Source organism: Carcharodon carcharias, chromosome 4, assembly GCF_017639515.1.
Source record: "Carcharodon carcharias isolate sCarCar2 chromosome 4, sCarCar2.pri, whole genome shotgun sequence".
NCBI lineage: Eukaryota > Metazoa > Chordata > Chondrichthyes > Lamniformes > Lamnidae > Carcharodon > Carcharodon carcharias.
Window position 1 is genome coordinate 181,235,816 of NC_054470.1, and position 26,911 is coordinate 181,262,726.

The 26,911-nt window shown below is 43.3% G+C and overlaps 2 protein-coding genes across 3 annotated transcripts in view; one reads left to right on the top strand and one right to left on the bottom strand.

Annotated features, from left to right (window-relative positions):
• cep44 (centrosomal protein 44) overlaps positions 1 to 26,911 on the bottom strand; it is a 122,462-nt gene that overhangs the window by 87,704 nt on the left and 7,847 nt on the right. The window lies entirely within an intron of this gene.
• Positions 1,244 to 26,911, top strand: part of fbxo8 (F-box protein 8) — a 68,314-nt gene continuing 42,646 nt past the window's right edge. Inside the window, exon 1 of the mRNA XM_041185425.1 lies at positions 1,244 to 1,518. The gene's annotated coding sequence lies outside the window, so the exon portion shown is untranslated. The remainder of the gene's footprint in view (positions 1,519 to 26,911) is intronic.

Consider the following 26,911-nt stretch of genomic DNA (forward strand, 5'->3'; position numbering starts at 1 on the left):
AAACCAATAAAGAGGAGGTATGAGAAATGCTGGCTGTACTTAATGTTAATCAGAAACCAGGACCAGATGAGATGTACTTGTGATTAATGAGGGAGATCAGGGTGGAAAATGCAGAGCCACAGGCCATAATCTTCCAATCCTCCTTAGATATAGGGGTGGTGCCAGAAGACTGGAGAATTGCAAATGTGAGAGCCTTGTTCAAAAAGGGTGTAAAAATAAGACCAAGAACTACAGTCAGTTTAACCTCCCCTTAATGTCACCTATTAGCACAATCCTTAGATATCATCACCTTCAACACCTTTGTCCTTTTGCCTATGACATCTGTTGGCTATCTCCACCTATCACGGGCCCTCTACCCAGCTCTACCTGTCTCACCCCCCCCCCCCCCCACCTTATATTTCACCTCTTTTCTATTTTTTCCTTAGTTCTGTTGAAGAGCCATGCGGACTCGAAACGTTAACTGTGTTCCTCTCTGCAGATGCTGTCAGACCTGCTGAGTTTTTCCAGGTAGTTTTATTTTTGAATTGTGAAATCTTATTGCAATATGAGCAGAAGAACTTGCATTTATTTACACAAGCACTTTTCATGTCCCCAGTGCATACCAAAGTACTGTTGGAAGTGGAGTTACTATTGTTATTGAACAGTCACTCTGCACAAAGCATGATCCCACCAAATAACAATGTCCAAATCTTTTTTTTACATTAAGTGGTGTTGGTTGAGCGATAATATTGGCCAGGACACCGAGGAGATCAAAACAGTGGAGATCTCCATGCTGCACGGTTTTAAAACAGCGGCCGCGGGATCTTTTACACACCACAGCCACCCTCCTTCCCTGAAAGCATAAACGAGGGGGGCGGACGGGTCATCTTGTTTTAACGTCTCGTCTGCTAGACGGCAATATCAGCCTGGATTAAGCTTGGCTTAAATAGCCAAGTGGTTATGGTACTGGGTTTGTAACCCCAAGCTCAAGAGTTCAAATCTCACAATGGCAAAACTGTCAGCCTGGATTAATAAAGCAAGATTAGGACTGGGACCTTCGAACCAGCCAAAGAACCACCCCAGATCAGGTGACACTCCATCGCTCCGCCCCTTCCTACAGGGCCCAGCGAACGCTGACGTCACTTCCACCAATAACAAAACGTCCAGCGTCATTACATCACGGCTTCGACGTCCGCTTTCAGCGTGATTGCGTCGCCACCCTGACATCAGACGTCGGCTTTCACGCAAGCGGCTTTAGAAAAAAAAGTTAATTAGACGCAGGAGGGGTTTAAAGTGAAAGTATCGCGGAGGCTTTTTATCTGATTTATTTTGTTCCTTCCCCCCTCTCCCTCAAGTGCTGTCCCTCGGATGGCTCTGAACGAAGACTTTCGCAGGCTGATTTATTATTTTGTCGGCCGATTGTAATTTCACCCTCTCCCTCCCCTCCTTTCCCAACCCCTCACCCCTGGACCCTTTTTCTCGTCCTTTCCTCTTGTTTTGGGACCGTCGTGGAAATCGGAGGAACTGCGGCTCCAACAGGTAGGCGGAGTCAGCGAGGCTTTCTTGCCCTTTGCTCGGCCCACCTAACTTTGACGGCCGGCGACGTCAGGCGATTGACGGCAGGCACCGGCCAATCAGTAGCAGGACTTGCGGCGGGCAACCAATTGCCGTCGCTGAAAGGCGGGCCATTGTGTATTGCCAGCAGGTTAGGTTGCGGCAGTGGGTAATGTTGGGACTGAAGATGGGGGGAGGGGAGAGCAACTCAGACTTTTGATGGGATGATTTGGGTGCGTGGGTGGGGGCGGTTACGTGATTTTAGCTCCAAATAGCATCTGTGTACACGTAAGTGTGTGTATTTAAAGAAACATAATTTGCAATGTTTTCAGGAGGAGCAGCAAACTGTGCTCCTGTTGCAGAAGTGTGGGGTATTGGAGTATTGATGTTTTATTAAAATCAAGTGCATTTATTGTAGAAACAGAAGATATAGATCTGGGTGCACACGCACAAGCAGGCCATATTTCTAGAATCAGAAAAAAGAGGAGCAAAAAAAGAAGTGTCGTATTCCCCTTTCCTCCATGCACTTTTATATTAATATGGTTTTGTTTTCCAATTTTAAGGCAGGTACAAGTCCAAAAAATGAACTGTATGTTCTTTCTACAAGTGATCACTTAACTGTTGTGTGCTTCCAGATTCATCTATTTTTGTTTCAGCTTTTCATTATTTGCAATGACTTTCTTTTAATTTCGATATGGTTACAGTTGTTGACTGTGTGACCTTATCGTAATTCATGAGGCACGGGGGGTCAAAATTAGGCTCAATGGACCCAGTTATGGGTTCTGTTCAGGAACCAAAATGGGATCCAATGCACATGCGCACATTTCTGCAAATTGCTGTGGATGCCATTATGGTGAGGACATTGGAGCAAATGGAAAGCAGGAAGGTCATGATGTCAATTAGTGTGCAACATAGATTTGAAATCAGCAATTTTGAAAGCTACAGCCATCTACAGCTAACAGTTGAGCTCACGTAGCTGTGCACGCTAGGCAGTGGGAAAGACCCCTTACCTGTCCTATTTAAAGGGATTATCACTTACAGGTTGGTTGTCAGTTAATTTATTCTGACTGTTGATATGATCGCACATGTTTCTGGTGCTTTCTCAAGCTCTTCAAATTACAAAAGTCTACAGGGAGGTACTGAAGGATTTTTTTTGTGCAAATGTTTCTGCATACCTCATTTGCCCTGAGACATGGGTGCAGTAGTGGCCTTCCTCTTGGAAAGCAACAAGAATGGCATAATGAGCAGATGCTGTGCAGATCAGGGAAAACTCCTAGATTGGGGGGTAAGAGCGAGAGAGCGAAGGGCTTTCAGCAGGAGGCCAAATCTGGCCAGGATGTTCAGGAAACAATGATACGTCTCCACTTCAATAAGGATGGCCTCACTGAAATCTGCCAGATGCTGCAGCCCATAACTGCAGCATCAGAGCAGGACAATGACTTTTTGTGGCTGTGAGGGTGTCTGGATCTTTCGTAAGGCAAATGTCAGTCAGCTTGGTTATGTTCTACAATAGATTGCAGCATATAACTCAACCCAGCATATAAAATAACACTCCTTACAGCCCTAAAAATTGTGTTTTTGCATATGTTCCATATAAGCTGACCCCCTTTTCAGCCACCTGAAATGTTCACATTAGTAGTCAGCTTCAACTTTTCAACCCACCAGTGTTCATTTTGCTTATCTTATAACTGGGCGCCAGGGATCGCACAGGCGATATGAGCTGAGTGGCAAAGATGGGTGGGAGTTTATGACATGCTCACACAGACCAGACCCAGCATGGCAAATGACAAAGAGAAAGGACTCTTCCAATGAACCAAATGAAGTATGAAGCCGGTTTCGAGCTAAAAGTTGTGCCATTTGCAAATTCGTCAAACAGCTGTTCTGTGGTAAGGAAATTCGGTGTTCATGGAAAGCTGGTGCAAGAATGGAAGAAGAAGGAATCTGCCCTGAAGAAGATGCCTGAGACTAAATGCACCACAAGAACAGGGATCAGCCACTGGCCTGATCTTGAGAAGCATGTATCGGAATGGGTCTTCGAAAACCATTAGACTGGTTTCATCATCATCAGAATTGCAATAACTATAAGTGGGCCAGATGTACCCCTGAATCTGGCAAAGATTTCAGACAGCAGCTAGTTGGTGTAGCCTCTTAATGGATCAAAAATGTCTAGTGTTGTAGCAGAAGACCAAGATTGCTGAGAGCTTTATCCAAAGACCTCAAGCCAAAATTACCAGGTTCCAGCAATGCATCATCAGACAGCAACAAAACCACAAGTACCCATTATGTCACATTGGCACATGGATGAAGTGGAAAGATTTGAAAAGGGCTCTAGTGTAGACCACAGAATAAACAAAGACCAGATCCACAGTGGTAACAGCCTGCATGGCGGACAGAATATAATTGAACCCTATAGTAATTTTCAAACGTAAAACCATGCCAAAAATTAAGTCCTCTGCAGAGATTTTATGCATGTTCATGACAATGGTTGCTTGGATGAGGATGGAGTGACGTTATGGATTGGTCCTGGGGGCCTATGTAAAGAATGCAGCTTATTAGTGTGGGACATGTTCAGATCTTGTCTATTCAATGGAATCAAGAGGCACCTGTAAAGAAATGATACCCACATTGCAGCTATACCAGGGGTCTAACGTCCGTAGTTCAAACTTTGGATGCGTGCCTGAACAAGCAATCCAAGGATCGTGTTCATGCCCAACGGAATAGGTGGATGGTTGACAGAGCTTGATGTTTTGGGCGGTTTCATCATCAAATTGTGGGATGCTATTAGTACACCAAGTGTCATCAGATTGTTCAAAAAATGCAAGTCTATCCACGTTGATGGGAGCTGGTGCTGATGGAAGTGAGGTTCTGCAAGGGGATGGTCCCAACTCTGCAATTGGTCATTTTGGGAGGACATATATAAATTACTGTAGAGGTCAGCATCAAGTCAACCTTTGAAGCCTCCAAAAATCATATTAGAGAAGGGGCAAGGGAGTGGGACCAACTGGATAGCTCTTTCAAAGAGCTGTCACAGACACAATAGTATCTGCATCATTTAGTGCCATATCATTCTAAGACAGTTCCTTGGAAAATATTCTCTATGATGATTCTGCTGATTGTGATTTAGTCTGTTTGGAGTATATGGACTTGTGAGCTGAATCCCAGCATACAGCATATTTTGCAAGCCTCAGTTAATTGCTCCTCCAAAGTTTTATGATTGAGTTGTCCTTTTTATGCCTCTCTTTCCTGTGGAGGACTGGGAGCACCACTGTAGAAGCCTCAGCGATCCTGTAAAATACTGCAGTGCAAGGGCCACGGAATCCGGTGTTTGAAGTGGCTTTGAAACTGTACTTTCACTTCAAGGACGGTGACTTAATCCGGCACAGATTGATGGGATTAATGTCTGTTCACTTGCTGTGATGATCCTCTCCTTTCACTCTGATCCCAGTAGCATTTTCTTCCTTGGTAAAGACAGATGCTCTGTGAACTGAACTCAGACAGTTTCAACTCTGTAACTAATAAGGCTGGGCTTAATTTGGGGCAAATTGTCAGTTGGATTGAGGAACCACAGGGTAGTTGATGCGGTAAGTAAAAATTGTCATTGCTGGGATCAGATCAGAGTAAATCGAGTTTTGCAGTTCATTCGCACCTGACTTGGGAGTGCTTTATTCTGGTATTGCATGCCCAATGTAATTTCATTCCTCAGCTCTAACACCCCTTATCTTTCTGAGCATAAAAATTCATCATCTGCTGCTTTAAGAGAAATGTTTCTTCTAAAGATTAACTTGTAAAGGCTGCTCACTTATTGACTGTTTTAAGTCCTCGGTAAGGTAGTGGTATTCTGCAAACCGCCAGTTCAAAGAGGCAAAATCAACAATTTTTGCATGGAAATGTGCCTACAGACAAAATGAGCCATGGGGGGGGGATTAGTAGGTTGGATAAGCAGAGCTAACGGATTGGATAAAAGCTGTACATTGCAGTTTTGACACCAAATTCAGAAGGTACAGAACAGATGGAGAGGATTACAAAGGAATAATCTGATTGAGGTGTTTAATTTACATCATAAGATATCACATTCTTTGCCATGTGAATGCTCAGATTGAATTATTCTCTATTATCTTCTGCCCATTTAATATGTTTAGAATTTGTGATTTTAAAAAAAAAACAATTACTAGTAACAACTGGTATTTATATTGGACCATTAACGTAGTAAAACATCCCCAGGTACTTCATTGGAACATAATCAGACAAAATCTGACATCGAGCCACTTAAGGAGATATTACGGCCGGTGACCTAAGGCTTGGTCAAAGAGGTAAGTTTTAAGGAGTGTCTTAAAGGGGTGAGAGAGGCAGAAGAGCCACAAGGTTTGCAGAAGAAACTTCAGAGCTTAGAATTCAGACATCTGAAGGAACAGCCTCCAGTTGTGGAGCAATGAAAATTGGGAATGTGTACGAGGTCAGAATTGAATGAGCAGAGAGATATCTGAGAGTTGTGGGGCTGGAGAAGCTTTCCGAGATAGGGAGGGGTGAGCTCATGGAAGGATTTGAATAAAAGAATGAGAATTTTAAAGTATAGGCATTGTCAAATGGGAGTCGACGTAGGTCAGCAAGCACAGGGATGATTGGGAATGGGTGCAAGTTAGGATAAGGGCAGCAGAGTTTTGGATTAACTCACATTTACAGAGGGGCAAGCTGGGAGGTTGGTTAGGATTGCATTGAAATAGTTGAGTCTAGAGGCAATAAAGGTATGGATGACGGTCTTGTAATAGCATAGAAAATATCTTACCTCGATGTGGTACCTCCTTGCAATATGATATATACAGAATATTTTATCATGTGAACGCAGTTGCATTTGAAAATATCAAAATATTTCAATGCTAATTAGACTGTGACTCTCAAAAAAGACTTTGCTTTTCTTATTGCTTCAGGCTTGATATTTTTATCAAGGTAAACAATGCACTGAAAAATCCAGATGTTTAATTGTGCCACCAGAGGATTTGTTTAATGAAGTAACTGGGACTGATGCATGTGATTCACACAAATAACAGAATAAACTGACTAAGGTACTATCTCATAATAAAATTGTAGATTATTAGCTATTAAGTTTGCATTGACTTATGTCACAATTTTTGTTACATCAGTAAACAGTATCTTGAGTATGGCTGAAAAAAGAGACATGTTTAAGCTTTTCGTCTTGTGCTCCTCAGGACACTCGCAAGAACATCCTACCTTCACTGGTCAATATATGTGTTGGGACACACTATAAGATTGGTCTTATTGACAGCTTTGCAAATAGGGCCCGAGCCATTTGCTCACCAAGCAAGCTTGATGCTGAAATAGGGCACATCAAAGACATCCTGCAGGATGGTTGGCTACCCTGATCAGATCATTTCACGCTGTGTATCATGCAAACTCATGAACAGCCTAAGACCTTTGGCCCTAAAAAGTGCCCAGTCCACTTTAGATTATCCTGGAAGGGTAAGATATCTCAAATATGTGAGCAATAGGTAAAGCTATCTGTTTCACTCTGCTACTATGCAGTAGCAACACGAGTGGTGTTCGCCACTAAATGGATGCTGCCGTCAAGCCAAAAAGACATGCTGCCTAACACACAAATGAGTAACGTGGTATATGACTTTCAATGCCAGTGTGATGCTGGGTATGTAGACCGTATGTCCCAAAGACGGATGGATCAAATCAAATAGCATGCCCCAGTCGCTGTACGCAATGGGCAAGGTGTAGACTGTACCCAACCAGCCCATTCTTACAAAACACAGCGTCCAACATTAGATGTGATTCAGCGATTGGACAATATGCACTGAATAATCCTCAATGTGCTAAGAATTACGCTGGCAACCAATTTAAGGTTGTCAGTTGGGCTCACAGCGTGGTGCATTTGCATTTACTGGAAGCTACATATTAATACACAGAGCCCTGTTCTTTGCAGACAAAAAGGACATGTACACACATTGCTCCTGTTTCAGCTAAACAAAATAAGTTACAGCCATTCGCTGACTTATTCCTCAGGGCAATGTCTTGACCAATCAGGGTCAAGCTGCCTGGTTTAATTTTCAAACGATGCTTGTCAGTTAGCTGTCATTCACCAACACTGGTGAATTACTTGCCAACCAATCAGCAATCTCTTCACATACAGTATAAATTGTTGTCTTCTTATATCGGAATTCTTGTGAATGTCCTGATGAGTGCAAGACAAAAAGCTTAACATGTCTCTTTTTTTTCAGCAATACTCAAGCCCTGTACTACCAAACATTGAGGTCAGTGACTATTTGAGCCACAACTCCATGTTTGAACCTTGCCAATCTGGTTTCTACCCCTGCTATATCACTGATATGGCCTGATTCAAAATCCCAAATGACTGTGTGACTGTGACTATGGTGTGCCACCCCTCTTCATCCTTCTCCTCAACTGTGCAGCCTCTGAGACATTTGACCATTCCATCCTCCTCCAGTGCCTCTCCTTCATTGTCCAACTGAGTGAGCTGGCCACCACTCCTGTCTATCCAGTTATAGCGAGAGAATCTCCTTCAATGGCTTCGCTTCCTGCCCCTGCACCGTTACCTACAAGGCTCTATCCTTAGCCTTTCCTTTATTCTCGTTTACGTGTTACCTCCCCATTTTCCAAAAAAACGAGGCTGAATCTTAATTCGCGAAAATAAGTGGGTTGGAGTCAGGTGAGCTGTTAAATCTTTAAAAATACCCAATCCCAAACTGCTTAATTCTGGGTTTGCCAGAGGTGGAACAAGGGATGGGCAACCTGCCCACTCCAAGAGGCATTTGGGTCAATTAAACATTTTAATGAGGCTGGTAGCCTCTGATTTAACCTGCTTTCCAGGTCTAACCATGGCTGGCCGGGTTTGCCAAGCTTCGGAAAGCGAGCAGATGAGGGGAGCAGAGGACAGCTTCAGGGAGAAGGTAAATGCCCTCCCGCTCTTCCCCTCCTCCTCCATTCAACTCCGCCACACCCCTCACATCCTCCACCATTCCCAACCTATTCCACCACCCGTCCCCCCGTCCCCAAACTCTGCTGGGGTTAATATCAGTCCCTCTTCCCCTCAGCACCTCGCCCCTGCTTCTGGGTCAGACCCACACTCTCCCAAACACCAATAGGCAAGTTACTCTGCAGCATGTGGGGAAATCCAAACTCCCGGGTTTCTGGACAGAAACTCTGCACTCCTCACCTCGTTTACATAGTCTGTCCATCAAGAAACAGCCCATGTAATCGGGTTCCATATGTATATGGAGGACTCACAACCCTGCCTCACCACCACTTCCCTCAATTGCCAATTTATTCTGTGTTTTGTGGTTGTTAATGTGGTTAACCCTTAAATGCCCTTTGAAATGGCCTATCACACCACTCAGTTTCAATTAGGGATAGACAACAAATGCTGTTTTTGCCAGCAACGCCCACACCCTAGGAATGAATAATAAAAGACTGCTTCTCTGATATTCGGTCCTGAAGGACTAAAGCCTCTGGCTTCAAATCCTGCTACAAACTCTATTCCTTTGCCACCAAATTCATACCCCTCCTGGCCAATGCCTCAGACTGGGATTGTGAACAGCATGGTTCAAAGTCCTATTTGCCCCTGACCTGAGCTTCTGACCCCCATATCCTCTTCATCACAAAGGTTATCTAATTCCACCTCTGAAATATTGCCTGCCTCTGCCTCTGCCTCAGCCTCAGCTATTCTGCTGCTGAAACTCTCATCATGCTTTTGGTACTTCCAGGCTTGTCACAGTTTATCACAGAATCACAGTGCATAAGAGGCCCTTTGGCCCATCAAGTCCCATCAATTTGCTAGTGCTATTGAGGAGGGTTTAAACTAACTTGGCAGGGGTGTGGGAACCAATGGAATTATGAGAGAGGGACACCAAAATGAATAGAATACTGGGAGAGAGAGAGATGGCACCAGAGTAGGGAATAACTTATTAGGTGGGGTCAGAGTAAGGGAGAAAGTTATAAAATCTAAATCAGGGTTAATGTTCGTTTATGTGAATGCACCAAGTGTAGTTAATAAAATTGGTGAGTTACAGGCGCAGTTTGATATGTGGAAATATGATCTTGTGGCTATAACAGAGACCTGGCTCAAAGAAGGGCAGGACTAAGTGTTAAATATTTCTGGATACAAGGTGCTCAGGAAAGATAGGAAAGGAAGAAAAGTGGGAGGAGTGGCAGTATTGATTAAGGAGAGCATTGCCGTGCTGGAGAGAGAGGATATCCCAGAGGGGTCAAGGTATATTCCTTCGAAAAGGAAATGTAGGGTAAACTAATCCAGAGCTCCCTGGAGGACAAATTGTAGCAATTAACATGAAGAAGAGAAAGTAGGAACGCAAATAGAATGTTGTTTATTGCAAGGGGACTGGAATATAAAAATAGGGCTGTTTTGCTACAGGGAGTTGGTGAGACCACATCTCGAGTACTGTGTACAGTTTTAGTCCCCTTACTTATAAAAGAACATAAACGTGTTAGAAGCAGTTCAGAGAAGGTTCACCTAACTGATATCTGGGATGAAGTGGTTATCTTATGAAGAAAGGTTGGACAAGCTGGGCCTGTATCCATTGGAGTTTAGAAGATTGTGAGATGATCTTATTGAAACATATAAGACCCTGAGGGGACTTGACAAGATGGATGCTGAAAGGATGTTTCCCCTTGTGGGAGGGACTGGAACTAGGGGATATGGTTTAAAAATAAAGGGTCTCCCATTTAAGACTGAGATGAGAAGCATTGTTTCCTCTAAGGGTCATGAATCATTTGAAGTCCCTTCCCTGGAGAGTGGTGGAGGTAGGGTCATTGAATATTTTTAAGGCAGAGGTGGATAACCTTTGATTCCTTTGTAGTCAGGAATCTATCAGGGAAGGTGGAGTGTGGAGTTGAGGCCACAATCAGATCAGCCATGATCTTATTGAATGATGGACTAGGCTCGAGCAGACTAATGGTCTACTCCTGCTCCTAATTCTTGCATTCGTATGCTTATGACAGAAGTCAAGTGGATAATACAATGGAGAACCTGGCTGAATATAGAAGGTTCAGAGGGGAAGTGAAAAAGCATATAAGTGAAGCAAAGAGGGAGCATGTAAAGAGACTGGAGGCTAACATAAAAGGGAATCCCAAAATCGTCTTTGGCGTACAAATAGTAAAAGGGTGGTAAAAAGAGGAGTAGGGCCGATTAAGGATCAAAAAGGGGATTTAGGCATGAAGGCAGGGGCAATAGCTGAAGTATTAAATGAATACTTTGTATTTGTCTTCACCAAGGAAAGAAATGCTACCCAGGCCATACAGAAAGAGGAAATAAGTAATACATTAGAAGTATTTAAAATTGATGGGAATGCGGTATAAGATAGGCTGCCCATACTTAAAAATTGATAAAGCACTAGGAATGGATGAGATGCATCTAAGGATATTGAGGGAAGTGAGAGTGGAAATTGTAGAGGCACGAGCCATAATTTTCCAGTCTTTCTTAGACTTGGGGGTGGTGTCAGAAGCCTGGAGAATTGCAAAGGTTACACCCTTGTTCAAAAAAGGGTGTAAAGATAAGATAATCCCAGCGACTACAGGCCAGTCAGTTTAACTTTGGTGTTGGGAAACTTCTAGAAACAGTAATTCGGAACAAAATTAGTAGTCACATAGACAAATGCAGGTTAATTAAGGAACGACAGCACGGATTTGTTTAGGGTTTAACTAACTTGCTGGAGTTTTTTGAGGAAGTAACAGAGAGGGTTGATGAGGGCAGTGTTGTTGATGTGGTGTACATGGATTTTCAAAAGGCATTTGATACATTGACACACAACAGAGTTATGAGCAAAGTTTTAGCTCATGGAATAAAAGAGAAAATAGCAACGTGGAAACAAAATTGGGTGAATGACAGGAAACAGAAATAAATGGTTAATGAATGTTTTTTGCGTTAGAGGAAGGTTTGTAGTTGAGTTCCCCAGGGGTCAGTGTTGGGACCCTTGCTCATCCTGATACATATGTTGATGACTGAGACCTTGGTGTCCAGAGCACAAGTTCAAAACTTGGAAACATTGTGAACTGTCAGGAGGATAGTGTAAAACTTCAAAAGGACGTAAACAAGTTGATGGAATGGACGGGCAAGTGGCAGGTGAAGTTCAATGCGGAGAAATGTGAAGTGATCCATTTTGGTAGGAAGAACGTGGAGAGACAATATAAAATAAAGGATACAACTCTGCAGGGGGTGCAGGAGCAGAAGGGCCTGAATGTATATGTGCGTAAGTCATTGAAGGTGGTAGGGCAGGATAAGAGCACAGTTAATAAAGTATACAGTACCCTAGGCTCTATTAATAGGGGCATAGAGTACAAGAGCAAGGAGGTTATGTTGAATTTGTATAAGACACTAGTTTGGCCTCAGCTAAAGTATTGCGTCAACTTTTGGGCACCGCGCTGAAGGAAAAATGTGAAGGCATTGGAGAGAGCACAGAAAAGATTCACAAGAATGGTTCCAGGGATGAGGAACTTCAGTTATGATGATAGATTGGAGAAGTTACGACTGTTTCCCTTGGAGAAGAGAAAGCTGAGAGGAGACCCACAGAGGTGTTAAAAATTGTGAGGGGTCAGGACAGAGTGAATAGGGACAAACTGTTCCCATTCGTGAAAGGATCGAGAACAAAAGGGCACAGATTTAAAGTAATAAAAACAAAAAAACTGCGGATGCTGGAAATCCAAAACAAAAACAGAATTACCTGGAAAAACTCAGCAGGTCTGGCAGCATCGGCGGAGAAGAAAAGAGTTGACGTTTCGAGTCCTCATGACCCTTCGACAGTTCTGTCGAAGGGTCATGAGGACTCGAAACGTCAACTCTTTTCTTCTCCGCCGATGCTGCCAGACCTGCTGAGTTTTTCCAGGTAATTCTGTTTTTGTTACAGATTTAAAGTAATTGGCAAACAAAGCAAAAGTGACATGAGGAAAAATTTTTTTACACAGCAAGTGGCTGGTGTCTGGAATGCACTGCCTGAAAGTGTAGTGGAGGCAGGTTCAATCCAGGCCTTCAAAAGGGAATTAGACTGTTACCTGAAAAAGGAGAATGTGCAGAGTTACGGGCAAAAGACAGGGGAATGGCACAAGGTGAATTGATCATTCAAAGAGCTAGCGCCGATATGATGGGCCAAGTGGCCTCCCTCTATGCTGTAACATTTCTGTCATTCTGTGAATCTAAATTCTGATTCACTTTTGTTTGCCACTGTAAACATAAGGAAGTAGCGATCGATGGAACTCATCTTTTTGGTGCCTCCTGACTGCGAATTTTCTAAAGTTCTTCCTTGTGTGACTATAGATGAGCTGTGCAGTAGAATCAACTCTTTCCATCTCCTCACCAGCTCTTTACGCAGTTTTGTGAGATTTAGCCAAGGCAGCTGATGCTCTTCAAAAGAAGCAGTTTTTATTTTTAAGAAAAATATCCTTGTGTACCAATGTACTGACAAGCTGAATCTAAAAAAAATAGTTAAAAGGTTAGCTGGGAAAACACAAGCCGGTAGTGACCATGTTTTTTTGTTGCCATCTTGTTTCCTTCCTATAATCCTGTTAAATGCTATCCCAAAATACAATCCAGGCAGATTAAATAGTGTTGGTTCTGAATCACAAACTATTTTCCAGTGTGGCTGTGGCTGTGTAGCATGAACTCAGCTACTGGGGTTCTGGATAATGCCATCTGCATTGTATTAAGACAAGATTCTTGCTCTGTTTAGGCAAGATAAATCATAGAGAGGCTCAGAAAATAAAAGCACAGTAGAATCAAGTCTAGTTTGATCTCCCAAAGCTCCAGACTTTACATATAGTATATTCTATGTGTATTTTCCAAGCCCCCGTCCCCGCGAGAAGCATTTTGTTGTGAAAATATATTTTGTAGTCTTGCATGCATTAGTCACATCTGCCAAATTGAACATTATTTGACTATATAAACCCATATTTTTCCCATGTCTGTTAGGTGCAAAGTACTTGTTTCAACAGTAATTAAGAACAGTGAAAGGGAATGTGGTCCTTGTGTTGCTGTTATGGAAAATGTTGTAAAATGCGAGTTGGAGTGTTAAATGCCACTAAACATGAAATCACTTTATGATATTATGGACTTTTGCATTAGTTTCTTAGGCGTCCCCCCTTTTATGGACTTTCACAGAAAGGTAATGAGTCTACATAATCAAGTGCTGAATACTTCTATTCTTTTATTGCTAAATTCCACTATAATAATTGTTAAAAGAAATCAATTTTTTAGGTTTTGACAATTATTCACATTCTTGCATTAACACTAAACAATTTAGTGTGCGTAGTTGAGCAGTATAGCAGCATAATTTGGAAATCCAGTTAACTAGCTTGACTCTCAAGTGCAATAAAGCAATAGATGTGAGGCCAGCTGGTGGGCAGTTTGGCACTGCTTGAGATTCGCACTTGGTTTAGTGTAACTTCAGCCCTGGAGCAAAGTCAGATTGTAAAAATACTAGACAGTTCAGGGAGCATATATTTACTTTTCAGTTATTTTAATGTTGGGACAGACTTAATAGTGCCACCCACACTGTCCTAACATTAGATCTGGCTGCCCTGGGAGCTGAACTCCACATATGTGCATGTGTAGGACACGGATATTGAATAGTTTCATGCGTAATTGGAAAATAACATAGGCTGCTGTCTGTCTGTCGCACTGCACAGATGCTGCTGTGGTCTAACTTCTGCCTAACCTGTTACTACAGGAGTATTAATGTAAGCATACACTGAGTAATCAGCTACGCCAAATTATTTATCCAGAAAAAGCTTCAAATTTTCCCCGCTCCATTGTGTCATCCAAAATTTTTTTCAATGATTCCAATGGTTTTGCCTCCATTATTATATCCAGTGGTTCATTTCAATTGTGAGTCATTCTTTGTGTAAAGAAGAGTTTCCTGGCATTAGTCCTAAATTTAATTTAAACTTTTTAATCCTACTCATAAAGTGAGATGACGTAGGGTTGAAGGAGGCTCGTGTAGAGCACAAACACTGGCCTGCCACCAGTTGGGCCAAATAGCCTTTTTCTGTGCTGTAATTTCTGTATAATTCTATTTAATTCTATAATTCACATCTGCTGAAATGTTGATTAATTCTGTCATTAATCGGACCTGTGTGTGCTTTTATGTCCACAAAGAATTATTTTAAACTGGTGCAGTAATGGAAGGGAAATCTGCGTCTTGATTCCAAGGATCCTACAGTAATTCTTTCGAGTACAAACACGTTTCCATCTGTTCCTATTCAGATGAAGTTACATTGTTTCATAGTTTGCCATTGTGAGATTTGAACTCTTGATCTTGGGGTTACAAGCCCAGTAGCATAACCACTTGGCTATTTAGGCAAGCCTCCTACAGTAGTTGCACAACATTTGCATTCATATTGAACTGAAGTAAATTCATGATTACAATGATTCTTCCTTGGTGCTTTTGAGTGCCTAGTTATTTTCATTTTGTGTTCTTTTCCCCTTACTTTGATCAGCATTATGTTTTGTATGCAGATCAAGGATGAACAATTCAATTTTGGTGGAGATCCTTTGAATTAAAAGAATACCTTTGAGAGTTTGCTTGTGGGGTCTTAGCAGTATATATCAAAGCAGCATTAAAAATGTGCACGCTGTAAAATTTGATCAGCTGCAATAAAGTCCATGCAGGGTCTTGGGCCTGCCTTGGACGTCTGAGGGCTGAAATTAGTGTGGGCCCATCTTTGGATCTTGACCTTGAAACCCAGGGGTGGATAAGAATTAGCTCCCGGGCTTCATCTGCATGCTCAGGGTCAGTTGCCATCCCCTCTCTGAACCCTCCAGCTCTCCAGTTCCATTTCATTAAAACCCACCTTGTGGCTGGTGACTACACGTTTGGTCACCTGTCCTTTTTGCTCAGCATCCTTTTTTTTGTTTGGGTCTACCATGGAATTTTTTTCTACATTAAAGTTGCCGTATTAATGCAAATTATTTTTGCGATTCAGGGTGTGTAATGAAATACAGGACTGAAATTACTTGTTGCTAAGATTCATAAAACATAAATATAGTGTGACAACAGCCTTTTGGACATATTTCATGTGAACTATTACAAATTGCTGGACTTTCTTGGCCATTAGTCTCTGTATAGGTGGCCTTTCACATTAGCTTCACTGTAACGTAAACCTGGGTAGTACCATTTTTTTCCACAGGTATCCTAGTATCCTTCTATCGTTTGCTGTGAGGAATTGAATTACAGGAGGCACCTCTACAGATGATGAGGAAATCAAATCCTACCTGCATGCTACAAAATCCTTCCTGCTGCAGCCTTTGCCTTAAGTAATGACTCCTTTTCAGGACTTTTGAAGCCAACATTTCAGCTTCAGTTTCAACGAAGCCTTGAGGCTCTGGGACTGTTGCAGCCCTATTAGTACTATTTGTACTTTGAACTTGGTATTCAGTAAGGCCTGACATTCCCTAATTGGCTTCCCAAGCAGAAGTTCACGATGGTGATGAAGTGCTAGGTGGAAATTCTTAGCAGATGGGGAGAGGCATACAAATTTGTGAATTAAGCTTGCAAACATGCTGCTGAGCTTAAATGTGACTTACTACCTATGATTTCACAATTTCATTTTCAGGTTTTTGTTTTAATGGGTAAACTGTTGAAATTCAAAGTGTTGCAACAAGTTTTATTTAATACAGAGAATCAATCCTTCAGTATCTATTTCTGTGCACTGTCAGCTATTAAATGATCTTGTATGAAGGAAAAGTAAGCTTCCAGATGGATGTTTCACACACTGAGTGAGTTCACCTTGATTACCACGGAGGGAACATTAACAGCCTTTGTCTCCAGATCATTATATCATGCTAATTGTTGTTGGTTGAAATTCCAGGCAAAGTTCTTCATTCTGTATTTTTTAAGTAACTTCCCCGCCCCCACCAACAATCCCAACATCAAAGTGCAAGACCCCAACACACAACCCTTTTGTTTAATTGCTTGTAAAAAGCTGTTTTTTTAAAAAAAAAATCTCCTAATTATACAAGTTTCCCCTACGATAGCATGGTAATGCAGTGTTGTGTAAAAAGCAGACTTGACTTTGTGATTCGTGAAGCATCAAGTTTCTGATTTCAGTGTTAGTTTAGAAAAGATCCTGGTGGAAGATAGGCAAATTTCATCAGATTAGTGTCCTCATTGTCTTTAAAATCAGAACTCAGAACCTGATTAACGTGGTTCAATCCCTCAATCAGAAAGTTTGTAGGTTCATTTCCCTCATCTCCAGAAGCTTGACAGAGAAAATTTTCATTGCAGGACTGAGGGAGTACTGTACTGTTGGAAGGGCTGTCTTTTAGGTGAGCGAGGCCTGCCTGCCCCCTCAGGTGGATATGAAAGACCCCATGACACTGTTTTGTAGAGCAGGGGCATTCTTGAAACCATAGAACACTACAGTACAGAAAACAGGCCATTTGGCCCTTCTAGTCTGTGCCAAAATATTATTCCACTAGTCCCGTTCTTCCTGTTGTCCTGGTCAATATTCAGAGAAGGTTGTACTTGGGGAGAGCTGTCTGGTCATGGTAAAACTGGAGGGAAAGGGCATGCCAAGGCCCAAGACTCGCTCCTCCAGAGCCGATCTCCAGTTCCCTGTCAGCCTTATCCACTGGCTGCTGCACAAGGGTCACTATGTGTGTCGGCACCGGAGCTCCTGTCTACCTGGCCGCCATCCTCTGGTATTCGACGGCCGAGATCCTCGAGCTGGCCAGCAACACAGCCTGGGGCAACAAGAAGACCCGCATCATTCCGCACCCCCCAACCACCTGCAGCTCGCCATCTGAAATGACGAGGAGCTCAACAAACTGCTCAGAGGGGTCACCATAGCCCAGGGTGGGATCCTGCCCAACATCCAGGCTGGACTGCTGCCCAAGAAAACCGAGCATCCCAGCAAGGTTTATGCCTGAAGGGGCGAGATCAGAAAAAGATCAATATTCGTTCTTCAAGCACATTATCTGGTTGTTATAAATAGCATTGTTGCCACCCTTCTGACTATGTCTCTCTCTGACATCTATCTTTTCCTTCCTACAGTCGTCAGTATTTTACAGAATCTTTACAGCGCAGAAGGAGACCATTCAGCCCATCAAGTCTGCACTGGCTTTCTGAAAGAGCATTCTACCTAGTCCCACTCCCCTGCCTTATCCCTATAACCTTGCACATTCTTTTTCAGATAGCCATCCAATTCCCCTTTGAATGCTTCTACCACCCTCTCAGGAAATTCATTCTAGACTCCAACAACCCTCTGGGTAAAAAATAAACTTTCCCCACATCACTTTTACTCCTTTTGCCAGTCATTTTGAATCTGTACCCTCCAGTTCTTTATGTTCCCTTGAGTGGGAACAGTTTCTCACTATTTACCCTGTACATACCTCTCAGGATCTTTAATGCCTTTATCAAGCCTCCTCTCAGCCACCCTCTCTCCAAGGAAAACAATCCCAACCTCTCCAATCTGTCCTCATAGCTACAGTTCTTCATCCCAGGAATCATTCTTGTGAATCTCCTCTATATTCTCTCCAATGCCTTCACATCCTTCCTCAAGTGTGGCACCCAGAACTGGATGCAGTACTCCAGATGAGGCCTAACTCATAATGTCTTATACAAATTCAACATGACCTCCTTACTCTTGTACTCAATGCCCCTATTAATAAAGCCTAGGATACCTTATACTTTATTAACTGCTCTCTCAACATGCCCTGCTATCTTCGATAACTTTTGTATATATACACTGAGGTCCCTCTGTTCCTCCACCTCCTTTAGAGTTTCTGCCTTTATTTTATACTGTCTCTCCATATTCTTCCTGCCAAAATGAATCACTTTACATTTCTCTTCATTGAGCATCATCTGCTACTTGTCTGCCCAATCCACCAACATGTCTATGCTCAAGGCTATCCTCATCACAGTTAACGTTTCCTATCTTCATATCATTACAAATTTTGAAATCATGCCCTGAACATCACAGTTTTAAAATCCAAACTTCCTGATTTAGCTTGTTCTGTGGTTAATTCATCACCCTTTTTGTAGATTTGTACTACTGGCTTTGTTTTGCCTTGGATTCTCTCCTCTTTAAAAAAAGGAAATCTTTTATTGAAGAACCTGAGCTGAAGAATAACATTGGCTGGAGAGCAGATCACCAGTGCACAATGTTGGTAAGCGAATGGCACATAATCTGGAGGCATCAAGGATGGAGACAAATATGAAGAGCTGAGGAGAATTTTTTTCTCTCAGGGTAGTGAGTCCTTTGAAACATTCTTCCTCAAAAGGTGGTGGAAGCAGTGTCTTGGAATATTTTTAAGGCAGAGCTAGATAGATTCTTGAAAAGCAAGGGGGTAAAAGGTTATCGGTAGTTGGAAATGTGGAATTGACGTTACAATCACATCAGCCATGATCCTCTTGAATGGTGGAGCAGGTTCGAGGGGCTGATTTTCTACTACTCCTAATTCGTATGTTTGCATGTAAAATCAAACATCAATACATTCAGGGATAAAGGCTTCTTGTGTAATTAGCAGTAAAATGCTATGTAACATGGTTACAGAGGTTGCAAACCTCGGAAGCACAAAGTTACCCTTTTTCAGAAGGAACCATCAAGTTGGAGAATTGATTGTATAAGTGATAACAATGAATTAAAGCTAAACATTAGATTTTGCAAGTGTTAATTTGCATGAAATAAAAATGATCATGGATCTAGACTTCAAACTAATACCAAGAAAATAAATGGATCTGGGAAGTATTATGCAATGTTAAGATGCCCCTCACCTGTTAGGAGGTATCTTAGTTTCAAGAGTGTAACTTGCCATACAGCCCAGAAGTTTTGAAGCTCTGCTTATTTATATACATTTTTACTGCCATGCAGTACTTTGCAAAAAATTTCTGCAGTATTGTGCAGAAACACATGAATGAGCTCCTTAATCACAGCACAATGTGAAGTTCAGCATGTGAATTTGAACACTTCATACCATCAGCGCATTGTTCAGCCTACATTATTTATTTCCATTTATGGGTATAACAGTACACTGTTCAAATGACATCAGCTGAACCAGCACAAGGATTCCACAGAGAGACAGCAAAACAATCAACAACTTTAATTAATCTGAAAGGTTTAAAACCAACATACGGTCATAACATTTCAAAGAAATGAGACGCAGGAGCTTTCTATTGTTAAGGAACTTGTGCCCTTTCCAGAAGTGCTATACAATGTAATTCTGTTGTCTCATGGGGCAAAATTGCCTATTTAATAGCTGGAGTTGGTCATATTTCTGATCCATGATGAGGCAATAATGAAGTGACCAACTTGCATAGTTCTTACACTGCTTTGGAATGGATAATTCTCCTGATACCATTGAGGCATGATTATAGCACCACAAAAAAGGAATTGGGTGGAGAGATGATTGCTTTTTAACTGGGGATACAGCTTTGAGCGGGTAAGCTTTGATGTCTGTTGAAAATTCACCCACTGCAGAAGAACTGAGGTCTGGGTTATTTTATTTCCCGAGCCTTATCATCCAGCTTCTCACCTATTTAGGGCAGGTGAGTGGGATGTGTCATGTTCATCCCTTGTAGTCGAAGATGACCATTACATCAACTAGAATTCATTGAGTTAAACTTCAGGTGTGCTGTGTTTGAAAATGGTTGATCATCCAATAAGATCTGTTGCATGTTGGACACACACACGTATTGTTGGTGCAGAAGAGATACTCACGCTTCTTGAATTCCAAAGCTCATATTTCCTGTTAGCCATTGCAACTCTGTTCTGTTCTTAGGAAATGGTGCCTTTGTTGATGAGACTTTACCATATACAGCTTGATATAGTTCTCCATTCCAAAAGAAAAACCAGTAAAACTTGAAATAACTGGTTCTGTTCTGAACTGATCTTTTATACCTTAAGATGGAACTCCAGTTGGAATCAATACCAGTCCTTCCTAAGTGTTACTTTTTTTTCCTTTTGGGATTTCTCAGGAGTGATGTTGAAACTCTTCAGTGAGACATTCAGGGTAGCCTTCTGGCATCGATGTAAACATTTTCCTTCAATTAGCTTGCTGTAGAGGAGTGTTTTTGGGAAACGCTCATCAGGAATTCTGGCAACATGTCCTGCCCATCTTATCAGAGCACTCTTCAGCAGAATGTGGATGCTGAGCATTTTTTTTTATCCTTTCATGATACGTGGGCATTGCTGAATGGCCACCATTTTTGCTGCCCATCCCTAATTGCCTTCTTGAGGTGCTGCAGTCCATTTACACCTACAATGCTGTTTGGAAGGGAATGAAGGAACGGCAATGTAGTTCAAAGTCAGGATGGTGTGTGGCTTAGAGGGGAATTTGCAAATGTTCCCACACCATCTGCTGTCCTTGTCCTCCTAGGTGGTAGAGGTCGTAGGTTTGGAAGGCAGTTCGAAGGAGCATTGGTGAGTTGCTACAGGACATCTTGTAGATGGTACATGCTGCTGCTAATGTGCGTTGTAGTGGACGGAGTGGATGTTGAAGGCGGTGGATGGGGCGCCATTCAAGTGGGTTGCTTTGTCCTGGATGGTGTCAAGCTTCTTGAGTCCACTCATCCAGGCAATTGAAGTATATTCCATCATACTCCTGACTTGTGCCTTGTGGATGGTAGACAGGCTCTGGGGAGTTGGGAGGTGAGTTACTCCCTGCAAAGCTCTCAGCCTCTGACCTGCTCTTGGAGCCTCAGTATTTATATGGATAGTCAAGTTCCGTTTCTGGTCAATGGTAACCCCAGGATGCTGATAGTGGGGGATTCAGCAATGGTAGTGCCATTGAACATCAAGGGGCGATGGTTAGATCCTCTCTTGTTGGAGATGATTTTCTGTCACTTGTGTGGCTTGAATGTAACTTGCCACTTATCAGCACAAGCCTGAATGTTGCCCAATCTTGCTGCATTTGGGCATGGACTGCTTCACTATCTGAGGAGTCGTGAATGGTGCTGAACATTGTGCAATCATCAGTGAACATCCCCATTTCTGACCTTGTAATGGAAGGAAGGTCATTGATGAAGCAGCTGAAGGTGGTTGGGCCTAGGACACTACCTTGAGGAACTCCTACAATGATGTCCTGAAGCTGAGATGATTGACCTCCAACAACCACAACCATCTTCCTTTGTGCTAGGTATTACTCCAACAGGAGGAGAGCTTTCTCCCTGGTTCCCATTGACTCAAGTTTTGCTAGAGCTCCTTGATGCTATACTCGGTCAAACGCAGCCTTGATGTCAAGGGCAGTCACTGTCACCTCACATTAGGAGCTCAGCTCTTTTTTCTCCATGTTTGGACTAAGGCTGCAATGAGGTCAGGAGCTGAGTGACCCTGGCAGAACCCAAACTGCATCAGTGAGCTGGTTATTGCTGAGTAAGTGCCACTTGATAGCACTGTTGATGACCCCTTCCATCACTAAACTGATGATCGATATTAGACTAATGGAGCACTAATTGGCCAGTTGGATTTGTCCTACTTTTTGTGGACAGGACATAGCTGGGCAGTTTTCCACATTGCCAGGTAGATGCCAGTGTTGTAATTTTACTGGAACAGTTTGTCTAGGAGCACAGCTCATTCTGGAGCACAAGTCTTTAGTACTATTGCTGAAATGTTGTCAGGGCCCATAGTGTTTGCAGTGTCCAGTGCCTTCAGCTGTTTCTTGATATTATGTGGAGTGAATCAAATTGGCTGAAGACTGGCATCTGTGATGCAGGGCACCTCCAAAGGAGTCCACAATTGATCATTTACTTGGTACTTTTGGCTGAAGATCATTGCGAATGCTTCAGCCTTATCTTTTGCACTGATGTGCTGGGCTCCCCCATCATTGAGGATGGGGATATTTGTGGAGCCTCCTCCTTGAGTGAGTTATTTAATTGTCCACCACCAGTGACGACTGATTGTGGCAGGACTGCAGAGCTTTGATCTGATCCATTGGTTGTGGGATCGCTAAGCTTTCGATCGCTTGCTGCTTCCGCTGTTTGGCATGCAAATAGTCATGTGTTGTAGCTTCACCACGTTGACACCTCATTTTTAGGTATGCCAGTGCTGCTCCTGGCATGTTTCCCTGTACTCTTAGTTGAACCAAGGTTAATCCCCCAGTTTGGTCATGGTGGAGTAGGGAATGCCTGGCCAGGAGGTTAGATTGTGGTTGAGTACAATTCTGCTGCTGTCGATGGCCCACAGCATCTCATGAATGCTCACTTTTGAGTTGATAGATCTGTTCGAAATCTATCACATCTAGCACAATGGTAGTGCCACACAATCCTCAATGTGAAGACAGGATTTGTCTCTGCAAGGACTGTGCGGTGGTCACTCTGACCAATACTGTCATGGACAGATTCATCTGCGGCAGGCAGGTTGGTGAGGATGAGGTCAAATAGTATTTTTTCATCTTCTTGGTTCCTTCACCACCTGCTGCAGGCCCAGTCTGGTAGCTATATCCTTTAGGGCTCAGCCAGCTTGTCAGCAGTGGTGCTGCCAAGCCACTCTTGGTGATCGACATTAAGAAGTTGCCCACCCAGAGTACATTATGTGTCGTAGCCACCCTCAGCGCTTCCCCAAGTGGTGTTCAACATGGAGTACATCAGCTGATGGGGAGGGAGGTAGGATAATCAGCAGAATGTTTCCTTGCCCATGTTTGAGCTGATGCCATGAGGCTTCTTGGGTTGATGTTGAGAACTCCCAATGCAACTGCCTCCTGACTGTATACCACTGTGCTGTGTCTGTTGTTGGTGGGACAGAACATACCCAGGGATAGTGATGGTGGTCTCCAGGACACTGCCTGTACGGTATGATCTCATGAGTTTGACTATATCAGGCCGATGCATGACTAGTCTGTGGGACAGTGCTCCCATTTTTGGCACAGCCCCCAGATGTTAGTAAGGAGGACTTTGCAGAGGCAATAGGGCTGGGTTTGCCGTTGCCATTTCCAGTGCCTAGGTCGATGCCAGTCTGTCCACAATCTGTAACCTTATGGCCCAGCATATCCCCCACTCTACCATTACCACCAAGCCAGGGGATCAACACTGGTTCAATGAAGAGGACAGGAGGTCATGCCAGAACCAGCACCAGGCATACCTAAAAATGAGGTGTCAACCTGGTGAATCTACAACACAGGACTACTTGCATACCAAACAGCATAAGCAGCAAGTGATACAGCTAAGAAATTCTGCAACCAATGATTCAAACCCGTGTCCCTGGAGCATTAACCTGCGCCTCTGGATTACTAGCCCAGTAAGGGAGAGATGTTGATCAGGGAAAAATGAGGGCCCTTGTCTTGCCATCAGACCTGCTATCACCCTGATAAATGGGATAGATTTTGAACTGATCTAGTAACTCTACACTGAGCAACCATGAGGCACTGTGGGCCATCATCTGCAGCAGGATTGTACTCAACCATAATCTGTAACCTCATGGTCCAGCATATCCCCCACTCTACCATCACCACCAAGCCAGGGGATCCACCCTGGTTCAAAGAAGAGTGCAGGAAGGCATGCCAGGATCAGCACCAGGCAAACCTAAAAATAAGGTGTCAACCTGGTGAAGCTACAATACAGGACTACATGTGTGCCAAACAGCAAAAGCAGCAAGCGATAGACAGGGCTAAGCAATTCCACAATCAACAGATCAGATCTAAGCTCTGCAGTCCTGCCACATCCAGTCATGAATGGCGGTGGACAATTAAACAACTCACTGGAGGAGGAGGAGGCCTCACAAATATCCCCATCCTCAATTATGGGGGAGCCCAGCACATCAGTGCAAAAGATAAGGATGAAGCATTTGTAACAGTTTTGAGCCAGAATGCTGCGTGGATGATCCATCTCGGCCTCATCCAGAGGTCTCCAGCATTGCAGATTCTAGTCTTCAGCCAATTCAATTCACTCCGCGTGATATCAAGAAATGGCTGAAGGCACTGGATACTGCGAAGGCTATGGGCCTTAACAAGATTCCAGCAATAGTACTGAAGACTTGCCGCACCCCTAGCCAAGCTGTTCCTGTACAGCTACAGTACAGGCATCTACCCAGCAATGCAGAAGATTGCCCAGGTGTGTCCTATACACAATAAGCAGGATAAATCCAAGCTGGCCGATTTACCGCCCCATCAGTCTACACATGGTTCCAGTACAGTGATGGAAGGGATCATCAACAGTGCTATCACACAGCACTTGCTTAGCAATAACCTGCTCACTCGCGCTCAGTTTGGGTTCCGCCAGCACCACTCAGCCCCTGACCTCATTACAGCCTTGGATGAAATATGGACAAAAGAGCTGAACTCCCGAAGTGAGGTGAGAGTGACTGCCCTTGACATCAAGCTGCATTTGACTGAGTGATGGCATCAAGGAGCCCTAGCAAAACTGGAGTCAATGGAAGTTAGGGGGAAAACTCCCTGTTAGCTGGAGTCATACCTAGCACAAAGGAAGATGGTTATGGTTGTTGGTCAGTTATCTCAGTTCCAGGACATCACTGCAGGATTTCCTCAGGGTAATGTCCTCAGCCCAAGCATCTTCAGCTGTTTCACCAATGACCTTCTTTCCGTCGTAAGGTCAGAAGTGGGGGTGTTCGCTGATGATTGCACAACATTCAGCACCATTCACGACTCCTCAGATACTGAAGCATCCGTGACCAACTGGAGCAAGACCGGGATAATATTCATGCTTGGGCTGCCAATTGGCAAGTAAAATTTGCACCACACAAGTGTCAAACAATGACCATCTCCAACAAGAGAGAATCTAACCATTGCCCCTTGACATTACCATCGCTGAATCCCTAACCTTCAACATCCTGGGGGTTACCATTGACCAGAAACTGAACTGGAGTAGTCATATAAACACTGGCTACAAGAGCAGGCTAGACGCTAGGAATCCTGTGGTGAATAACTCATCTCCTGACTCCTCAAACCCTGTCCACCGTCTACATGGCACAGGCCAGGAGTGTGATGGAATACTTGTCATTTGCCTGGATGAGCGTAGTTCCAACAACACTCAAGAAGTTTGACACCATCCAGGGCAAAGCAGCTCGCTTGATTGGCACTCCATCTGCAAACACTCACTCCCTCCACCACTGATGCACAGTGGCAGCAGTGTCTACCATCTACAAGATGCACTACAAGAACTTGCCAAGGTTCCTTAGACCTTCCAAACCCACAACTGCCACCATCTAGAAGGACAAGGGCAGATGGGAGTACCACCACCTGAAAGTTCCCCTCCACGCCACTCACCATCCTGACTTGGAAATATATCATTGTTCCTTCACTGTCGCTGGGTCAAAATCTTGGAACTCTCTCCCTAACAGTACTGTGGTTGTATCTACACCACGGAACTGCAGCAGTTCAAGAAGGCAGCTCATCACCACCTTGGATGACAATTAGGGATGGGCAATAAATGCTGGCCTAGCTAGTTACGCCCAAACTCCATGAATGATTTTTTTTTTTAAATCTTGCATAGTCTCCACAAGCAGGTCATTTGAAAGTGGTGTAACTTGTTTGTATGTCTGGAGTGAGCCATCCACATTCAGAAGCATACAACAAAGTGGGAAGGACAACTGCTCTGTATGCCTTCACTTTTGTTGAGAGACTCTTTCTTCTTGGCTCTCGGATAGCTTTTTGTAACTTGCCAAAGGCAACATTTGCCTTTCCCATTTAAAGAAGCCTGATTAAGAAAACGCTGATGCAGTGAAACATAAAATGCTGGAAACACTCGGCAGGCCAGTCAGCATCTGTAGTGAAAAAAAATTAGGTAATGTTTATAGCTTTTGAACAAAGTCTGATCCAGATCATGAACCCTTCTGGTTCTCCCTTCATAGACAGTGCTTAGTGTTTTCAGCATTTTTTTGATTTTGTCTGAGACTTCCAGCATTTAGTGATATTTGTCTTGCTTTTTGTTCACGTTGCAGTGTTTATTTCACTATCTAGCTTTAAAGCAGACTTGTGTTGTTCTGTCCTTGGTTTATCGATTAATTAGATAATTAATTCAGAAATCTGGAGTGCAAAGGGACTTGGGAGTCCTAATCCAGGATTCTCTTAAGGTTAACTTGCAGGCTGAGTCGGTAGTTAGGAAGGCAAATGCAATGTTGGCATTTATTTCGAGAGGACTAGAATATAAAAGCAGGGATGTGCTGCTGAGGCTTTATAAGGCTCTGGTCAGACCACATTTAGAATATTGTGAGCAATTTTGGGCCCTGTATCTCAGGGAGGATGTTCTGGCCCTGGAGACGGTCCAGAGGAGGTTCACGAGAACGATCCCGTATAAACGTATGAGGAACATTTGAGGACTCTGGGTCTATATTCAATAGAGTTTAGAAGGATATGGGGGGATCTGATTGAAACTTACAGAAAGGCCTGGATAATGTGGACGTGGGGAAGATGTTTCCATTAGTAGGAGAGACTAGGACCGGAGGGCAC